The 14,002-nt window shown below is 43.2% G+C and overlaps 1 long non-coding RNA gene across 1 annotated transcript in view; it reads right to left on the reverse strand.

Annotated features, from left to right (window-relative positions):
• Nucleotides 1-14,002, reverse strand: part of LOC127487303 (uncharacterized) — a 45,007-nt gene that overhangs the window by 18,134 nt on the left and 12,871 nt on the right. The window lies entirely within an intron of this gene.

Raw genomic sequence — 14,002 nt, forward strand, 5'->3', positions numbered from 1 at the left:
TCCTTATTATATCTCTTGAGAGTTGTGCACTGGGCTAAATGACCTGAAATGCTCCTGTGGCCCAGGCTTGACAGACTTGCAGGATTCCTGCATTAACCAAGGGCTGGGTAGACTCAGGGGCTGGCTCCCTCTCCTCCACGCCCAGTCCCAGCTACAACCTCCTCAGCAACCCGATGTGACGAGGCAAATCAAAGGAGAAAGGGGACTCTGTGCTCCCTTCTGAGAGCTAGACCAGAGCAAGTGTCTAATCCCCCTGAACTATCTGTTAGGAACATAATCTGCATGCATTAGAATCCAATAGCAATAAGGTAGGAAGGAACCAATCTTGTAGAAACATACTGGGAGCGGCCGGCGCCACAGCTCACTAGGCTAATCCTCCACCTTGCGGCGCCGGCACACCGGGTTCTAGTCCCGGTCGGGGCACCGGATTCTGTCCCGGTTGCCCCTCTTCCAGGACAGCTCTCTGCTGTGGCCAGGGAGTGCAGTGGAGGATGGCCCAAGTGCTTGGGCCCTGCACCCACATGGGAGACCAGGAGAAGCACCTGCCTCCTGCCTTCGGATCAGCGCGATGTGCCCGCCGCGGCGGCCACTGGAGGGTGAACCAACGGCAAAAAGGAAGACCTTTCTCTCTGTCTCTCTCTCTCTCGCTGTCCACTCTGCCTGTCAAAAAAAAAAAAAAAAAAAAAAAAAAAAAAACATACTGGGAGCTTTTACTCAATGCTAAAAAGACTGAAGAATCAGGCTTAATGCAGAGTCAAAGGAGGGTAGGCAGCAGGCATAGCCACAAAACAGTCCAGCGAGGACACTGTGTCGCTGGACACAAGGCACCATACAATTTGGCCAGGGCTGATGCTGGCATGAGGCAGTGGATATGCTGTGCAGACATGACTGCCTCTGCCTCTGGGACTTGCCGTGGCCCCCCAGCTGCCGCCGCCCACCCATCTACTTCATTCTGCTTCTCGAGGTGCGTAGCCCCGACACTGAGGCAGCTTCACACCAGCCTCATGGAAGAGGAAGCAAATCCCCAAATTACTGAGTCTTAAAACAGAGATCTTGCCCCTATTACAGTGGAAATAAATGCCCTGATCTCTGACACACACAGGTAAGTGTAGAGGATGCTGTGAGGAGTGCTGAGGGTGGAGAAAAGGAGAACATGGTACACCCTCTGGGTGTCAGCATTGGCACCCATGTCACCAGTGTAGGGCAACATTTCCCAGCTAGAGGTTTGTGGGTACTCAGAGTTTTAAGAAGGCATGGTAGGGGCTGCTGTTTTGGTGCAGCAGATTAAGCTGCCAACTGCAAAGCCAGCATCCCATATGGGTGCCAGTTCATGTCCTGGCTGCTCCACTTCCAATCCAAATCCCTGCTAATTCCTGGGAAGGAAGCAGAAGATGATCCAAGTACTTGGGACCCTCCCACCCATGTGGGAGAACCCAATGAAGTTCCAGGTTCCTGGCTTTGGCCTGGCCCATCCCCAGTCATTAAAGCCATTTGCGGAATAAACTAGCAGGTTGAAGATTCTCTCTCTCTCTCTCTCTCTCTCTCTCTCTCTCTCTCGCTTTCTCCTTTCTCTGTAACTCTGCTTTTCAAATAAATAAATACACCTTAAAAAAAAAAAAAAGGAAGACATTCTAGCAACTGTTTCTCTGTCTAGTTTTAGAAGTGATCCATGACAAATACCCCTGTCTAATTTGAGAGATTTTGAATACACATCAACTGAGCATCTGAGGCAACAAGTACAGATCAAATAGAACTGCTGATAGCACAGTCACACCATTGAGCTACTATCCACCGAGCACAGTGAGCCACCATGCTGCTCTTGAACACTGCATAGAATGGCAGATGGCTGATTGTCACCCCAAATCCATTTTCCCTTCTTCTGGGGAAATGGCAAACCAGCTGAAAACTACTTTCAAGCCTTCCTGGCAGCTTATTGTGGCCATGGAGCTAAGTTTTTCTTAATGGAATGCAAGAAGAAATGATGCATCTGGGCCGGCTCCGTGGCTCACTTGGTTAATCCTCTGCCTGTGGCGCCGGCATCCCATATAGGCACCGGGTTCTAGTCCCGGTTGCTCCTCTTCCAGTCCAGTTCTCTGCTGTGGCCTGGGAGGTCAGTGGCGGATGGCCCAAGTGCTTGGGCCCTGCACCCATATGGGAGACCAGGAGGAAGCACCTGGCTCCTGGCTTCAGATCGGCATGGTTCCAGCAGTATTGGCCATTTGGGGGGTGAACCTTCAGAAGGAAGACCTGTCTGTCTCTCTCTCACTGTCTAACTCTATCTGTCAAATAAATAAATTTTAAAAATTTAAAAAAAGGAAATGATGCATGAAAGTTTGGTCTTACTTCCTTAAAACATCCCCCCCACACACAAGTTTTGTGTTTTATTTTTTCTAAAATTGTTTTAGTGGATTTTCATCTCCCCCCATCTTTTTTTAAAAAAGATTTTATTTATTTATTTGAGAGGTAGAATTACAGACAGTGAGAGGAAAAGGCAAAGAGAGAGGTCTTCCATCTGCTGGTTCATTCCCCAAATGGCCACAATGGCTGGAGCTGATCCAATCTGAAGCCGGGAGCTTCTTCCAGGTTTCCCATGTGGGTGCAGGGGCTCAAGTGCTTGAGCCATCTTCTGCTATCCCAGGCCATGGCAGGGAGCTGGATTAGAAGAGGAGCAACAAGGACTAGAACCGGTGTCTATATGGAATGCTGCACCATGGGCAGAGGATCAACATACTGTGCCAAAGTGCCGCCCCCCCCCCCTTTTTTCACATCAGAAAATGTCTGTGTTTGCTGCTCAGTTTTTTTCATATAAGTCATAGCTATAGGTCAGGAGTTCTTAATTGAAGCTTAATGAATACTCAAGAAATTTATGGATCTAATCCAAGTGAGTCTATTAACTTACCAGAGGAAAATTATTTTAATTGCGCTCTAATTAAAATCCAGCATATCCTTGGGTTATGAATGTAGGAAAGTAATATATTCTTCGTGTCACATTTCAGTTGTTGAAGATATCTCAGAATATCATATCAGAATACATGTGCCCTTCATTAGTTTGAATTGTGATGTCCAATGCTCTGAGCCTACATTAGACCTTTCTATCAAATGCATTAGAAGAAGTGCATACAAGTTGGTCTCTGTACCTGCAGGTTTTGCATCTATGAATCAACCATCTGTAGGTTGAAAATATTTGTGAGAAAAATTGTGTCATATCATTAAACAACACAGTATCACATGTATTATAAGTAACCTATATATATAATTAAAGTATATGAGAGGATGTATGTAGGTTTTAAGCAAATACTACATGATTTTGTACAGATTTTGGAGTCTAAGGGTGGTCTGAGGACCAATTCCCTGTGGATATTGAGGGGGGCTGTATATTAGGAATTACACATTTGCTTTTTAAGTATCTTGCTAAGTATTTCAATGACTACCTTTCAATATAACATACCTTTTATAATCCTATGCATTTTCTTTTAGGTATTCTTTTTAAAGTACTCTAAGTGGGGTCCATAACCTGCACCAGAAAAAAAAAAAAAAAAAAAAAAAAAACCATGCACCAAACTGTCAAGAGCACTCTGTTACAACAAAGTTAAGTGCACATGCATTTTGTGCTTAACAATATTTTAACTACACATACAACTTTGTTATTTTATTATTTTTAAAAAATATATATCAATACCATTACTTCAGGAAGCATAAGGTGCTGAAACCCAACAACTTGTTGAGAGGCATTAAAATGATAATTATGCAGATTCCCTTCAAAGAGATCTTTGCAGGTCCATGCATGTATTCAATCACAACAAAGTATTATGTAGCAAACCACATGCAGGTAGTACTTCCAAATGGATCTTAAAACAGAAAGTATAGCATCTATTAAATCTAGTTTGACTATTTACTTATCAAAACTAAACACTACTATCCTTTGAAATATGTTTGTACAGAAATACCTATATTTAGAAGCCTGAAATATTTTTCTTAATTGAGAACTTAGAAATAAAACATGAAATTATAAGACATCAATTTCATTTCTAATATGCTAGAGGCAAGAATTCCGAACCTCAGCTTATTAAAGATATAGCATAAAATTTGCTTATGTGGTAACATACAATTTTAAATTTTAAACCAACTCTATTACATTAATACTTAACCTGAAATCTAAATACCACATGCTTGTTCTTTAATTAATTTTTATAAATTATGTTTTAAAGACACACTAATTTAAATCGTAGCATGTATTAGTTATTAAATGACAAATATCTAGGAGCTGCTGTTGCAGCATGGCATTTTGAGGTATCAGTTGTGCCACCAACACCCTGTATGGGTGTTGATTTGAGTCCCAGCTGCTCTGATTTTGATCCAGTTCCTTGCTAATGGCCTGGGAGGGACAGCGAAGGATGGCCCAAATACTTGGGCCCCTGCCACCCATGTGGGAGACCTGGAGAAAGCTCCTGGTTCCTGGCTTCAGCCTGGCCCAGCCCAGGCCATTGCAGTTATCCGGGAAGTGAATAGCAGATGGAAGATTCTCTCTCTCTCTCTCTCTCTGTATAACTCTGACTTTCAAATAAATAAAATCTTTTAAAAAAAAGAAAATTGTCTAAATGGTTTTCAATATTTTAAATGTTACTAAAGATTATGGAAAAGTGAACTCTAATAATACACTAATTAAAGTATATTTCATACTTGAATTTACTACTGTATGCTTGCAAAAGCAATGGTGTTATTTTAAAAACTCTCTTTGTGCATTCCTGGGGTATGCTACAAAAGAGTCTTGAGGATCAAACAGAGAACTCTAGAGTAATGAAAAGGCCATCACGTTGGGAGGCCAAAGATCAGGTGTGCATTCAGTTGTGCCCACAGGGAGGTCTGGCCTTTGTCCTTGGTTTCTAAGAGGTAATCTCTAGGTCCTTGAAATATCCTGGCCGGAAAGAGTACCTTTGTTTACCTGGGAGCATTGAGCCAAGCTCCATAGCCTATGCTAAGATTGTCATTTATGGTGCAGGTTTTGGGTCACATGGTATCAGATCAACCTCTGGAGTGGCAGAACTAAGTTCAGCTATGCACGTGGTCAGCCATGTCTATGTGACACAGCCCCAGGAAAAGCTCTGGACGTCGAGGCTCATGGGAGCTTTGTTGTTTGGCAGTTCTCCATGTACACTGTCATGCATCAGTGCCAGGAGGATTGAGTGCTCTCCGTGCCTCCACTGGGGAAGGTCAGCTGAAAACTTTATTCTTGCAATTCTCTTCTGGACTCTGACCCATGGCACTTTTTCTTTGGCTGATTTTTATCTGTGTTCTTTAGTGGTTATATAACATCGCGGTGATTATAACAGCTTTTGATGAGTTCTGTAAGCCTGCAAAGAAATTATTGAAACTGTGGGTGGTCATAAGGACCCCCTGAAGGACCTTCCAACACGTTGGTGTCAGAAGCAAGGATAGTCTTGAGGACTTCTGAACTTCACACTTGACTGCCACCAGCCTGCGTAATCACCAAATCTCCACCTCCACAACAGACCGTGCATGTTGGTTCTTCGCCTCGCTCCCACCCTTCTGCCTTCCTTTGTGTCATTTCCCATATTTCCTCCCTCTGAGGAAAGATGAGCATCTGGGAGAGAGGGAGAAGCTGTTCTTCCAGCTCTGTCAGCGGCAGTCCCAGTGACTGAAGGCGCTGGTGGCAGAGCAGTAGCCGGGGCTCCAGCAGTAGCGCAGGTGTGGCTTCTGTTCACCAGTGCTGGGGGCCTGCCCAGCCCAGAGATTGCAGCAGCTTCTAGTCTCGAGGTAACTCCCCCTCCCCTGTTTCACTCTTCCAACTCCTCCAAAACCTCTGTCAACACCACCTGAATTAATTTTCTCTCTGCTTTCAGTTTTCCTGAAAGGACATGACTAATACAAAATTTTCCATCTGTATTATGGGAATAATAGCAATAAAAGCAATATCTGTTGTCTTTATCATACAGACCTATTAAGAGCATTCATTTTTAATGGTTGCTAAGTTAGGTTGTTTTAGGGTTTATAAAGAACCACATATTTTCAAAATATGATGATCATGCACATAAGGGCATTTTCATAAGGACATAAGTGTAGAATAATGATGACTTTTTTTCTGGAACATAGAATAAAACAGAAGATAGATTACACAATGTTCTCACTGTGTCACGATGCATATTACCAGACCAGATTGCCTCTCTTTGAAGATATTTAGACTCTGCTGTCATTACGCAGCAGCCTGGGATGATGGTCAAGAGCTTAAGCCTTACAGTTAAATCATAGCTCCATTATTTATTGGCTTTGTGGCCTTTGGCAAGTAACTTCAACATTCTTGCATTTCCTTATCTTTAAAATGGGAATGACATAGTCTACTCCTGGAATGTTTGTTCCTACAGACTTGAAGATTAGTGCAAGCTGACCTTAATGCAGAAGCAACTCTCCTTCAGCGTTCATGCCATTTTTAGTCCACCCTTCTCTCTGGGCCTCTAGTTTCTCCCCATATAGGTCAGTCAGCTGTCCACAGCCTCTGTATTACAGGGTACATGCCAAGCTCTAGATGGTCCCAGTGGAGTCTTTTTTTTTCCTTTGTTGAAGATTTATTTATTTATTTGAAAGGCAGAGTTAGAGAAAGAGAGAGAGAGAGAGAGAGAGAGGAGAGATCTTCCATCCACTAGTTCCTTCCCAAATGGCCACAATGGCCGGGGGCTGGGCCAGGCTGAAGCCAGGAACTAGGAGTTCTTCTGGGTCTCCCACATGGATGCAGGGGTCCAAGGACCCGGGCCATCCTCCACTGCTTTCCCAGACACTCTAGCAGGGAGCTGCTGGGACTTGAACTGGTGCCCTTATGGGATGCTGGCACTGCAGATAGCAGCTTAATCCATTAGGCCACAACTCCGGCCCCATCTTCGCTTGAGGTGCAGAAGTACACTCTCCTGCCACAGCTGTTTGGTGCACGTGGGAAAGGTCTCACAGAGCACATCTTTCTCAGAACATTTCTTTCAAAAGCTTTTCTATTTCAGCTCTTTTATATTTTGACCTGGCTGAAAGCCAAAAGTTGTGTAACTGGTTTTCAACCAAATCTTCCTTTGCAAATCCTGTGCAGTTGTCTGCCTTACAACTTTGGCCTTCAATATCTATTGTCTTTATGCCTCAGCCAGAACTGGGAGAGGAAGAAGCCCTTTTTTAATACCTTTTTACTTGCAAAAAACTTAATATAATAAATGCTATCAATTATTGACTATAACACAGGACATACAGGTAGGTAAAATAAACAAGTGAAACCCCAACAAAAGAACTACTCACAGTGTCCCCTCTCACAAGTAGCTTCAATCAATCTCATGCTGTGGAACATCTTGCCCAGTTTATTTTCAGAGTAGAAGAGGATTTCATTTGGGATGAATTAGCTGCAGTTTAGCTTAAGCAGAGCAACAGGCTTATGACCTCTTATTCCATATCAATGATGCTTTGAAATTGAGCCCCATGGTGCAAAGGTTTGTGAGGCAGAAGTTTGCCCTCAATGGAGCTGGTGAGTAGGGCCACAGTGCCTCTTAGAAAGCAGGAAGAAAGGTGAGCATCCAGCCCACTCAGCAATACAATGACTACCACTTCCTTCAGCAAATGTAGTAGCTGAGTTGAAGGGTATGGGTCACACTCGTGGAATTATTCTACCATGACTGATTTTTCTAAGTGTCATAGTCTGTTTTGCATTGCTACAACAAAATGCTTGAGGCTGAATATTGTTAAGAATAGAAGCTTATTGGGGCCAGTGCTGTGGCGTAGCAGGTTAAGCTGCCGCCTGCAGTGCTGGCATCCCAAATGGGCATCGGTTCAAGTCCCAGCTGCTCCACTTCTGATCCAACTCTCTGCTATGGCCTGGGAAAGCAGCAGAAGATGGACCAAGTCCTTGGGCCCCTGCACCTGCATAGGAGACACAGAGGAAGCTCCTGGCTCCTGGCTCCTGGCTTTGGATCAGCTCAGCTCTGGCCGTTCAGCCAACTGGGGAGTGAACTAACAGATGGAAGACCTCTCTCTCTCTCTCTCTCTCTCTGCCTCTCCTTCTCTCTGTGTGTAACTCTTTCAAATAAATAAATAAATCTTAAAGAAGAAGAAGAAAAGCTTATTAGCTCACTGTTTTAGAGGTTGAAAGTCCTTGGTTGGGCAACCCAATTTGTTTGGCCTCTGGTGAGGGACCCCTGGCTGTGTCACAACACGGCAGAGATGTGGAAAGGAAAACTGCCATGTGCAGAAGAGATCAGGTATATGGAGGGAACTCACTTGATAACAAACACTCTCATGAGAACTAATTCACTCCATGAGACCAGCATTCATTCCTCTTGAGCACAGTGCCTCTATGATCTGATCATCTTCCACTAAGCTCCATCTCTTAAAGGTTCCACAGTCTCTCAACATGGGCACACCAAGAACCAAGCTCTAGATCATGAAACCTTGCAACACACTTAAACCACAGCCAAACCACAGCACTAGGGAACAGGGCTTTTTAAACCTCAAAATTTTTTATGGACTGGGAAAGACATAAGTTTTTGTTACATAAGTGAGTAACTCTGTTTTTTTTTTTTTTTTTTTAAAGATTTATTTACTGGCCGGCGCTGCAGCTCAATAGGCTAATCCTCCACCTGTGGAGCCGGCACCCTGGGTTCTAGTCCCGGTCAGGGTGCCGGATTCTGTCCCGGTTGCTCCTCTTCCAGTCCAGCTCTCTGTTGTGGCCAGGGAGTGCACTGGAGGATGGCCCAGGTCCTTGGGCCCTGCACCAGCATGGGAGACCAGGAGAAGCACCTGGCTCCTGGCTTTGGACCAGCGCAGCGGGCCAGCTGCAACACGCCAGCCATGGCGGCCACAACACACCAGCCGTAGCAGCCACTTGGGGTATGAACTAACGGAAAAAGGAAGACCTTTCTCTCTGTGTGTGTCTCTCTCTCTATGTCTAACTCTGCCTTTCAAAAAAAATTATTTACTTATTTGAAAGGCAGAGATAGAGAGAGGCAGAGGCAAAGAGAAGTCTTCCATCTGCTGGTTCACTCCCCAATTGGCTGCAACGGCCGGAGTTGAGCTGATCCAAAGCCAGGAGCCAGGAACTTCTTCTAGGTTTCCCACATGTGTGCAGGGGCCCGAGTGCTTGGTCCATCTTCTGCTGCCTTCCCAGGTCACATCAGAGAGCTGGATCAGAAGTGGAGCAACTGGGACTTGAACAGGCAGCTTTTCCTGCTATGCCACAGCACTGGCCCCATGCGTTTTCTTTAGAAAAGGAAATGTTTGCTGGATTTGGAGTAGGAAATGCAGTTGTGGTTATATGCGTAAACTCCCAGCTATAGGAGCCTGGACTGAACACTCGCAGAATCTCTGGGAGCCTCACTTTCCCACTCCGTAAATGGAGATAACAGCCCCTAATCTGTGGGAGCTTGCAGAGCCATTTAAAGGGCTTGGTTGGCAAATACGTGTAAAAATCATAACACTATTATGTCACTCTTATGGAAGGACTTGATGAGGGCACCAAAGTCACCAGTTTTCCTGTATGTTTACATATATCATTTATGAGGGTATATTTCTTTTCCCTTTTTTTCTTAAATTTGAGAGGCAGAGGGACACACACACACACACAGTGTTCCTATGTGCTGGTACACTCCCTAAATGTGTGCAACAGCCAGGAAGTGAATCCGGGTTTCACACATAGGTGGCAGGAACCTCATTTACTTGAGCCATCAATGCTGCTTCCTAGTTCTGCACAGCAGGAAGCTGGAATCAGAAGCTAGATCCAGAACTTGAGTCTAAGCACTACCTGAGGTGGGATGCAGCCGTCCCAGTATCTTAACTGCTAGGCCAAAAGCTCACCCCTAAAGACACATTTTATATTGAGCAAACCAAAAGAGAAACAAAACCCCCAGAAAAGCTGGAGTTTTGTGGCCAAAGAAGAACCTATATAATCACCTAACCATAAGTCTGCTGATTTCATTTACTTTAGTAAACAAATTCTTATTTTTTCAATTAATATGTATTGTAGAACAAATAATTCACTGTTTTATAACAGCATGACCAGCCAGTGCTGTGGCTCACTTGGTTAATCCTCCGCCTGCAGCGCTGGCACCCCGGGTTCTAGTCCCAGTCGGAGCGCCAGATTCTGTCCCGGTTGCCCCTCTTCCAGTCCAGCTCTCTGCTGTTGCCAGGGAAGGCAGTGGAGGATGGCCCAAGTGCTTGGGCCCTGCACCCCATGGGAGACCAGGAAGAAGCACCTGGCTCCTGGCTTCGGATCGGCACAGCGCAACAGCCGTAGCAGCCTTTTGGGGAGTGAACCAACAGAAGGAAGACCTTTCTCTCTGTCTGTCTCTCTCTCACTGTCTAACTCTGCCTGTAAAAAAAATAAATAAATAAGAGCATGACCATCCCTTATTTTGTAAATCAAAGTAATATTTCCAGGAGATGGAATGTGAGCTAAGTTTTCCACAGTTGAGTATCCTATGATTGATCCTGAGAAATTTATTCCTTTCCAATAATGGAACAAATTGTGGGTCCTGCATAGATTTGAATTTAAATATTATGGTTGGTGAGGAGACAGCAAGGGACCTTGGGGACTGAGATAGAATAATAGGAACAACTATTGAGAATAATGAGAGCCAAGTCTTTGGTTGTTTTTTGTTTGTTTATGTATTGTGGAAGAAGAAACTACAGTATGAGAGGAGTTGTTGGGTTGAAACTGATAATGCCTATGAGAACTCAGTTTATTAAGACAGAAATAGTTACATATGAATAGAGTATGTACACTCACACACCTCCTGGCTCTGTGGATCACAGGACTCAGAAGCAGTGACACTCAAGAGCAATGAGTCCCATGGTGCCTAAATATTATTCTTCACTGAAAGGAACCAGGGCTTCTTAGGATCTGACTGATTCTAGGACCAAGACAGGGAAAACAAAGGTGAGCTTGAAACATCTTATTGAACAAGAAAGTAAGAAAATACCCAAAAAATAATGGAAACACGTCGAAAAGACATGGGCACCTGGTGAAAGAGATGCATTTGATCACATCTAGGTCAATTTGAACATCCCAAAATAATTATAGGAAGAGATTACAACCCCTTGAATAAAACATGAAGTTGTGAGTCCATATTGATATAAACAAGAAATATAGAAATATATATAAATAAATGCAATAGGAAAGCATGTGTTTTTAGTAGAATTGCAAGTATAAAACAAATGACAGAAAGCAAAAAAAAAATCCTTTAATGACAGACAGTTAATGATTGTTTATTTGATGATGGTAATGGTGGTTGATTCAGACAGAAATTCACAATAGATGCCAAAGCCTGCAGGTGGGGCTTAGTAAGGTGCAGCATATTGACAGTTTCAGTACACTGCTCCGCAACACAATTATCAATTATAAGGATACATAAGGCTATACAGTGACAGTACTAATTAGAGACACTTGATAGATACCATTCTGACAGTGTGATTAAGGTTGATGTTATGGGTTGAACTGAGTCCCCCGAAACTTGTAAGTTGAAGTCTTAACCCCAGAACCTCAGAATGTGACTATATTTGGAGAGAAGGTCTATAAAGAGATGGTCTAGTTAAAATGAGGTCTTTAGGGTGGGCTCTAATTCAATATGACTGGTGAATTTACAAAAAGAGGAAATTTGGACACAAACGTGCACAGAAGGAAGACCATGTGAAGACACATGGAGAAGTCAGCCAAGGAGAAAGACCTCAAACCTGTGGACACCTGGATCTCAGATTTCCAGCCTCCAGCATGGTGAGAAAATACATTAGTCATTTAAGCCTCCCACTGTGTGGTACTTCATTCTAGCATCCATAGTTGTCATCACTGTGTTGAGATGGGAGAACATCATATTCCTTCTGACGTGATGCAGGAAGAAAACCACAGAAGAATTTCTATGGTCTTTCAACCAGGGATGGATGAGAAGAGTCTATTCAAGAGGAAACATCTGACAGATACACATTGAGGACATCCTCCATAGGAAAGGCTTGTAGTAATTAAAACTGTCAAGATGATGAAAGATCAAGAACAGCTGAGAAATGTTCCAAATTGAAGGAGGCCAATGTGACATGACAACAAAGTGCAATATGTGTTTCTGAAATGAATCCTAAACCAAAAAAGAAGAGATGTTGCTGTGGATTGGATGGTGATTGACGATTGTACTAGTGTCGATGTCCTGACTGAAAGGGTTGTATGCTGATCATGGAGAAAGTATCCTTGTTTTGGGGAGGTTAGCATTGAAGTGTGCAGAAGGCATGGAGCACCTATGTGAAGCTTGCACTCAGTGGTTCAAAAGAGGGTGAGACTAATGAAAGATTAAAGATGAGAAAGGAGAGAGGGAATGAACAGGAGACACACATCCACAACACACAGACACACAGAGCACAAAGTAGTAAAACTGCGGAATCCTGGTGAAGTTGATAGATAAATTCCTTACACTGTTTTGCAACTTTTCTAGAAAGTTTGAAATTATTTTCAAATAAACGTACTAAAGTACTAATAATTTATTTTTATTTTTTTATTTTTTGACAGGCAGAGTTAGACAGTGAGAGACAGACAGAAAGGTTTTCCTTTTTCCGTTGGTTCACCCCCAAAGTGGCTGCTATGGCTGGCACGCTGCTCCGATCCGAAGCCGAGAGCCAGGTGCTTCCTCCTGGTCTCCCATGTGGGTGCAGGACCCAAGCACTTGGGCCATCCTCCACTGCCTTCCCGAGCCACAGCAGAGAGCTGGACTGGAAGAGGAGCAACCAGGACAGAATCCAGTGCCCCAACCGGGACCAGAACCTGGGGTGCCAATGCCGCAGGTGGAGGATTAGCCTAGTGAGCCGCAGCGCCGGCCAAGGTACTAATAATTTAAACAAGCTCATTTTACATTTGTCTACTCTCCTATCACTAATCTAGATGCACAGTGCTCCAGTGATTTCGTATTCTAATAGTCTTTAAATTTTTCTTCCTTTTCTTAACATTGACAAGTCTGAAGCCTTTCTATTTCCAAATACTATGTATGGCATTTCTTTTTCCATTATGGAAGTGTGTAATAGGAGAGTACTTCAAAAAGTTTATGTAAAATATACTTAAAGATGTTTAATTTTGTGCAAAAATTAAAATCAATGCCTGTTTTATCCATGGAGTTTGTGAGGACGCTCTCATTATCTTCTTTTTATGTCTGGTGCTCTAAAATTTAATAAGATATGGCTCAGAGCGGATCTACTGAGCAAAGCACTCAGCAGTCTCTTTTGATTTGACAATTTATATACTTTGGTTCCAGGAGGTTTTCTGGAATTCCTTATCTCCTTCCTTTATTTTCGTTCTTCTTTCTGGAATTCCTAGTATTGAGCTGTTTGATCTTCTAGATGGTCTTACAATTTTTCCATTGACCCTAACTCTTTGTTTTCTTATTCTGCTTTCCAAGAGAATTCCTCCAATAGATCTTCTAGATTTCTACCCATAGAGCTTCCTGCAATGATGGAAGTGTTACTCATCTTTGCTGTCCAATACCTTAGTCACGTGTGACTTTTGAGCATTTGAAATGTAACTAGTGCAACTGAGAGCTAAATTTTTAATTTTATCAATTTTAAACAATTTAGATTTGTGCACATGAGACAACATAAGTATTTGTTTTCTGTTATCATATTCTGGATTTCCACCTGCTCTGTTTATTCCATATTTGTGGTCTGGGTTATTATTTCATGGATGCAATAGTCCCTCATCTGAGAATGTGAGTATAACTGATGCTTGTAAGTCTTGAATAATTTGTTTCCTCCAAGGTGCTTCTTTTGTTTGTGCTTGTTAGTTTTGGCTTCCATCAGATGACTGATAATCCTTGGTAGTTTGCTCAAAACTAAGAGTGGGATATTTTAAAACTTCCTAGAAATTTTGAGCACATGAGTGTCACTCTGGAGTGATGCCATGAGGAAGGCTGGTAGGGAAACCTTGGTTTCCTGTCTTCATGTCTTCAGATTATGATTTTTCTGATTTTACCATCGTGTGAGATTGTATCTGTACAACCAC

The sequence above is a fragment of the Oryctolagus cuniculus genome, chromosome 2, assembly GCF_964237555.1.
Source record: "Oryctolagus cuniculus chromosome 2, mOryCun1.1, whole genome shotgun sequence".
NCBI lineage: Eukaryota > Metazoa > Chordata > Mammalia > Lagomorpha > Leporidae > Oryctolagus > Oryctolagus cuniculus.